Source organism: Arvicola amphibius, chromosome 5, assembly GCF_903992535.2.
Source record: "Arvicola amphibius chromosome 5, mArvAmp1.2, whole genome shotgun sequence".
In the NCBI taxonomy this organism is placed as follows: Eukaryota; Metazoa; Chordata; class Mammalia; order Rodentia; family Cricetidae; genus Arvicola; species Arvicola amphibius.
Window position 1 is genome coordinate 111,793,075 of NC_052051.1, and position 6,886 is coordinate 111,799,960.

Below are 6,886 nucleotides of genomic sequence, written 5' to 3' on the forward strand. Positions count from 1 at the left end.
TCTTCGGTTGGATTCCTCCTTCAACCGTTCCCCGAATGGCCAAGGGCATCTTCATCTGGACCAGGGGCTACAAGGTCAAAAGCAGGAAAGTGGAATTTAACCAGCATCTCCACGTGGAGAAGAACAGATAAAGGGACAGATCAACTGGACTCCATGACCCCAAACTTGTCTTCAGTATGTTGGCAGGAGCTTGAGGTTTACATAAAAAAGCAGGGCAGGGGGTGAGAGCTGTTCTTAACTACACATCCCAGCCAAGGTGTGCTTTCCTTCATCTTTGTCCCACCTTGGAAGAAGTCATACAGCTCTGCCGACAGAATGCCTGGATGATCCAATACCCAGCACTGCGTAAGCACGCATGGAAGTCCAGCTTGGGAGGTGGGAGAATCCAAAATTTAAGGTCACTGTAGCAAGCTTGAAGTCAGTCTGGACTACCTAGGATCCTGTCTCGAGAAAACAGAACAAACAAACATCCTTTAAATCAGTATGTTTCCATTTGGATTAACTCTTATTAGTCATCGCTAATGTCCTAAGAAGTTGAAGCTCGGAGAAATTGAACCGCTATTCTGCAGTCAGCCACATTTATTCCTCTGCCTCTTTACCTCTCTGCTGATGCCCCTTATTCATTGCTCTTATACAACTGTCATTTGCCAGGCGAGGGCTGGCTAGGCAGATGTCTAGAGCCTTCCTTTCTCCTAGTGTGCCCCATATGTGCCTGTCTGTAGGTAGCCACACTTAGGTTGTGCTTGCTAACTGAAATCCCTGTGGCTGCCAGGACCTCTCTTCCTCCTCTGCCTGAGGCGGGGTGGGTCCCTTGGGTACAAAGAAGTGTGATGACCTCAGATTGGGCCAAAGGCAATAACTGCTGCTGGGAATCCAGCCTACGGCAGCAACTAGAACAAGTCTGATTTAATTCCATAATGGAATGTGACTCAGATAAAGCTTTTATCAGTCTTTCCCCATGACATGGGACAAACAGGTCATCCTAGAATCCTGGAGGGACAGTTGCCACCGTCCTGGGGCTACCCAGAGGTACCAGAAGGGCTGACTCACTGGAAATCAAGGTATGTAGAGCCTTTGAGTGCATGTGACTCATATTCTCCTGGACTGGAGAGACAGGAGAGAGGAAGAGGTTGGAGAATTCATGAGCTCATGCCAATGGGACATCAAATTCTAACAACACTTAATAATAACAAGAACAGTAATAAGGCTATTGATTAGGCATCATGCTAAACCTTTAAATGCATTCACCCACGAAGCCTTCACAAAAGCACCTGGACAGTGGGCACTACTTATCAACCTTCTTGAATTCAGGAATTCAGGACAGGATGCATGCATTACCTGCGCAAAGTCACACAGTTGCAAGAGCAGGGATGCTGAGATGTGCACCGACATCTGGCTGATTTGGAAGCTCTCCAGCAGTATGAGTGTAGTGTGCCTGGCAGTGCACATAGGACTTGAGTCTTGGTTTTCAAGGCACGCTTCACCCTCTTCCTGGAAGAATTCCAGGGGGCTCTATGTAACCACAAGCTTCAATCTCCCCACTGCCCTGAAAGGGAAGAAATGAGGCCTAAAGCGAGGAGATCTGACCAATCAGGAGTAGAGGGGCTAACACCCCCCCACACCTCCCAACCCTCAGGGACGCCACACCAAAGGCAAAGTGCAGTCTGGCATCCTGCCAACTGCTTCCTCTGCCCCACTGCTCCCTCCCCAGTCTCCCTACACTCTCCCTTTTCAGTTTTTTCCTAGATCAACTTTACTCTCCAAACTCCCAACCCATTGGTGTCCTTCATTCAAGAGCACTTCTAAGTACTCACTGCTAGCAATGGCCTGGGGAATCACCTCCCTGGCTGCCAGAAAGAACCTGGACAATACAATATTAATAACAGCTAACACTTACTGAGCCAGTCACTCTTCTTTCATCTTGAGCTGGAAAATGCAGGCAGAATGAACAAAAAGCTTTTACGTCTATCACAAGAGACCAAGTCAGACAAGAGGAGGGAGCTAGTATTTCACGAACTCTGTGTGAGGCTTGCACCCTAACAGGAGGCAAAGAGCATGTTAACAAAGAATACAGACTTTCGGCTCCTTCAGAGAAGCCTGAGGCCAGCTCCATTACCGTCCACTGTGCCCTGACAGATAAACTAATTCTCTGAATATCAGTTTCATCTATAAAAAGTAAACATTAAGTTCTCAGGCTATTGCCATTTTTCCTGGTTACCCAGAACTGCTTGCTGAGGATACAATGTATTTCGGTTGCAGGGCAGAGTGACATCAAGCTGGAACTGACCTGACAACTTCCTCCAGGCTGGCTTGCTTTCATAGTATTGGAAGATGCTAAGCAGGTCACTGGGCGAAAGGTCATCAATGGCATTAGTTATTTAGTGGTGAACTCTGACTACTGAACTGCCAGATAAGATATGCCCACTGCTATAATAGTGGCATGAAGGTTATGGGGTAACTAACCACTCTCTGACTGGATCTGAGATCTGCCCCACAGGAAGGAAATGTATTCCTGATTGTAAACCTTTCAAAAGGCCATGACTTGGGATGTCATAGGTTGTGGGGGGAAGATGTGTTCTACTACTGCCGTTTTGCTAGATGGTCAGCTTGTCAGACTCCCTGTTCAATATTAGTGTGTATACCCATTGACTAGTGCCGCACTTAACGCTGGCGAGATAAACGCCTTTCCTCAGTGGGCAGCAGTTAATGCAGAGACCTACAACTGGTCAAAGAGTGAGAAAAGGTGGACTCTTGAGCGTTCTACCCTAACGGGCATGTGTCACCACTGTTCACTGTTGAGGCAGGCTCTCACGCTGAAGCCCAGGCCAGCTTAGAACTCATTGTATAGCCCGGGTTTGCCTCAAACTCACAGACATCTACTTGCTTCTGCGTCTGGGATTAAAGGCGTGTGCCACTGGCTCTGGTGGTGAGTTATTAAAGGACCTTTCCTTTTCTTTTTTCCTAAATTGTTAGATCCCCTGAAACTGAAGCTACAGGCAGTTATGAGCTGCTTTGTGGATGCTGGGAATTGAACCTGGATCCTCTGCAAGAGAAGCCAGTGTTCTTAACCACTAAGCTACCTCTCCAGCCCCTAAAAGACCAGTCTTACCTCATTGTTGAATGACTTTTCCCAGGAGACATAAGGACACATCTATTCTCTCTGAGTTGGGAGAGTACCCATAGACTAAAGAAACAAGCCTAGTGTGCCACCACTGCCCACCTTTAATACCAGCACTCAGGAGGCAGAAGCAGGTGGATGTTGGTGAGTTTGGGGCCAGCCTGGTCTACAGAGTGAGTTCCAGGAAAGGTTCCAAAACTACAGAGAAACCTGATCTCAAAAAAAAGAAGAGAGAGAGAGAGAGAGAGAGAGAGAGAGAGAGAGAGAGAGAGAGAGGGAAGGGGGGGGGGGAGGGGGGGAGGGAGAGGCGCCTATTAAATCCCAGCATAGTGGAATTACTTATAAGAGCAGGAATGACTCACAGAAGGATAAACAGCAAGGAAGGCAGAAAGGTCTGCTGGGCAGCCAAACCACTGAAGAATATCACCTTCCCCACAGATGGCCCACAAAAAGCTGCATCACGGAGGTTCCCCTGGAAATGGATGGACAGCCACGCCACCAAAGAGAATCAACCTGGCCAGTTGTTTACCTCTCATACCTGGGAAGGGGTGCAGCTTGAGAGCGTCTCCCGAAGGGCCTTCTTCCCATCTATCCACAAGGGAACATTTGTTTGTTTTCCAGATGGGGTCTCAGGTAGCCCAAGCTGGCCTTGAACTTGCTATATAGGGACAGTCTTTTTTAAAAAAATATTTTATTTATTTATTATGTATACAACATTCCTTCCATGTATGCTTGCATGCCAGAAGAGGGCACCAGATCTCATTAAAGATGGCTGTGAGCCACCATGTAGTTGCTGGGAATTGAACTCAGGACCTCTGGAAGAACAGTCAGTGCTCTTAACCTCTGAGCCATCTCTCCAGCCCCTAGGGACAGTCTTGAATTTCTGATCTTCTATCGCCGCCTCCCAAGTGCTGGCTCCAGGCCTCCAAGGGAATGTTAATGGGGCTTGATCTAGTGCGGGTCTTCTGTGGATGATCCCTGCTGCCCTGGTTCAAGACCACTATATTCATATCCAGTTCAGCGGAAACAGACATAGGACACCTATACAGGGACAAATCGCTTTGGCAATTTTTAAAATTTAAAAAATTTTTCTACACAGGGTTTCTCTGTGTAGCCCTGGCTGGATTGGGCATGTGGCACAAATCTTTAACTTTAATGCTGAGGACACAGAGGCAGGTAGATCTTTGTGAGTTCCAGGCAAGCCAGGACTACATAGTGAAACCCTGTATTTAATACAAATAAATTTTTTTTTAAAGGAGTTCGGCAGGATGGCACACACCTACAATTCCAGCACTTGAGAGTCAGAGGCAGGTGGATATCTATAAGTTTCAAAGCCAGCATGGTCTGCATAGAAAGTTCCAGGCCAACTAAGGCTACATAGTAAGGCTCAGTCTCTAAATAAATAAATAACAAAAAAAAAGAGAAGAAAGAAAAAACTTCTGTCCCCAATTTCCACTTCAACCTGTGTACCTCTCCCCAGAGAACTACCCTCCCTGGAGCCCCTTTGCAGATGGCAGGCATTGGCACCCCTCAAGTTCAGAAAGAAAAGCCGAACAAGGGTTTCTGCTTCTGGGGAAAACTGCCTTTTACAATTGGCTTCTTTTCCATTAAAATCGAAAGTTGCAATTCAATCAGGAGAAAATTGCCCTGGGGACCGTTGAACAGACATCTTAGCTCAAATCAGGCCCTGAGTACATGTGTCAAAAGAACCTCACACTCCCGTTCATTGCCAGCCAAGTCTCAGGGGTGGGCCAATTGATTTGGGAGCACTCAGTCAGACCTAATGTTCATTGCACACATCTTCTGTGTATTGTAGCTGCCAGGCCAGCCATCTGATTGTGAGTTCCAAGTCCCTGAGTCTACCATGTTCTAAGTAGAACACGCGAGAATGAAAGACACCTCCGCTGCCTTCCCAGGGCAGGGCAGGCAGACCTAGCTGAGAAGACCAGATGCACAAAAAACTCCTCAGGATTTAAAGAAGTTGGTAAGAGGACAACTATTGGGGGCTAGAAAGATGACTCAGCGGTTAACGCTGCTCTTCCAGAGGTGCTGAGTTCAATTCCCAGCACCCACATGGTGATTCACAATTGTCTGTAACTCCAGCTCCAGGGGATCTGGCATCCTCACACAGACATGTATGTGTAAGACTTTAAGACAATTCTGAAGCCATTTCTGACAATTCTGAACCCTCTCAGCCTCTGTGCCATAGTGCTTCCCCTCCTCCCCTGGGAACCAAGGACCTAACGGCTACACATGCATATACTCAGTTCCTGAACAATTACCCATATACGCATGTTTTGATTCAGTCCCCTGGGAAACGGGGTCAAAATGACCTCTTACTTCATCTGATCTGGCAACAGCTCTCCAGCCAATTATTGGTAATAGCCCTTTCCAATAAGCCATTCACAACCCCCCTTGCTTCCATGGCCTTTCTCCTTTAAAAGTAGCCTGTACCAGCTAGTCGGGGTCTCTCGGCTTCCCGAATGCTGAGGGACCCTGTCATGACAGAACTAATAAAATCCTCATACTTTTGCATAGGCTGTGGTATGAGAGGTGGTCTCTGGGGGTGACTCCTCCTCGGTGTTTGAACTCTAGAGTCCAACATATGCAGGCCAAACACAGTGCACATAAGATAAAAACGAATTATTAAAAAAAAAAGTACGGCCACTGGACAGGTGGCCAGTGTGCCAGTGTCCTTGGCATACACTAGTCCATCTCATCGTACAGCTTTGCCTGTGCTCTAGCTTGCCCTCTGTTGCTGGGGTAGAACACTGAACCAAACCAGCTTGAGGGAATGAAAGCGTTTGTTTGGCTTACACCTCCCCATCATAGTCCATCATTGAAGGACATCGGGGCAGAGACAGGCAGGACCCACAAGGGAAGCAGCTTTCAGGTTTTCAAGCTCAGACACCTTTCTTTCTCCTTCCTCCCTCCCTCCCTCCCTCCCTCCCTCCCTCCCTCCCTCCCTCCCTCCCTCCCTCCCTCCCTCTCTCTCTCTCTCTCTCTCTCTCTCTCTCATAGCTTTGGGGCCTGTCCTGGAACTTACTCTGTAGACCAGGCTGGTCTTGAACTCACAGAGATCTGCCTGTCTCTGCCTGTCTCTGCCTCTCGATTGTTGGGATTAAAGGCCAGCACCACCACCGCCAGGCTCAGACACCTTCCTTTTGTAAACCAGGACTGCCTCCTGAGGTGCTACTGCCTCCAGTGGGCTGGGCCCTCCTACAACAATCATTAATCAAGAAAATACCCCCACAGCCTTACCTACTGGCTAATTTGATGAAGGGCATTTGCCCCGTTGAGAGGTCTTCTTCCCAGATGACCCTGGGCCCTGTCAGTTGACAAAACAAACAACAAATACAACCCAGCACACCTGTGTTTGTTCACAGATGGAAACAATGTTTAGCTATCAAAAGTATTGGATTTCTGTTTTGGGCTTTTTTTGTTGTTGGTTGGTTTTGGTTTGTAGAGTCAGGGTTTCTGTTTTCTTTTTGGCTTTTCAAGACAGGGTTTCTATCGGTAGCCCCAGCTATCCTAGAACTTGCTCTGTAGATCAGGCTGACCTCATACTCAGAGCTCTGGCTGCTTCTGCCTCCCAAGTGCTGGGATTTCGACAGGCCACCACTGCCTGTCGAAAGTAGAGTTTTTAAAACACAGTAAACATTCATGAAGAGGTACCACGGAGGTGTCATTATCTTCAAAACTAGTTTCTCTCTTATGCTGGGCATGGGTCTCACATGTGGAATTAAGGTATTCAGGAGGCAGAGGCAG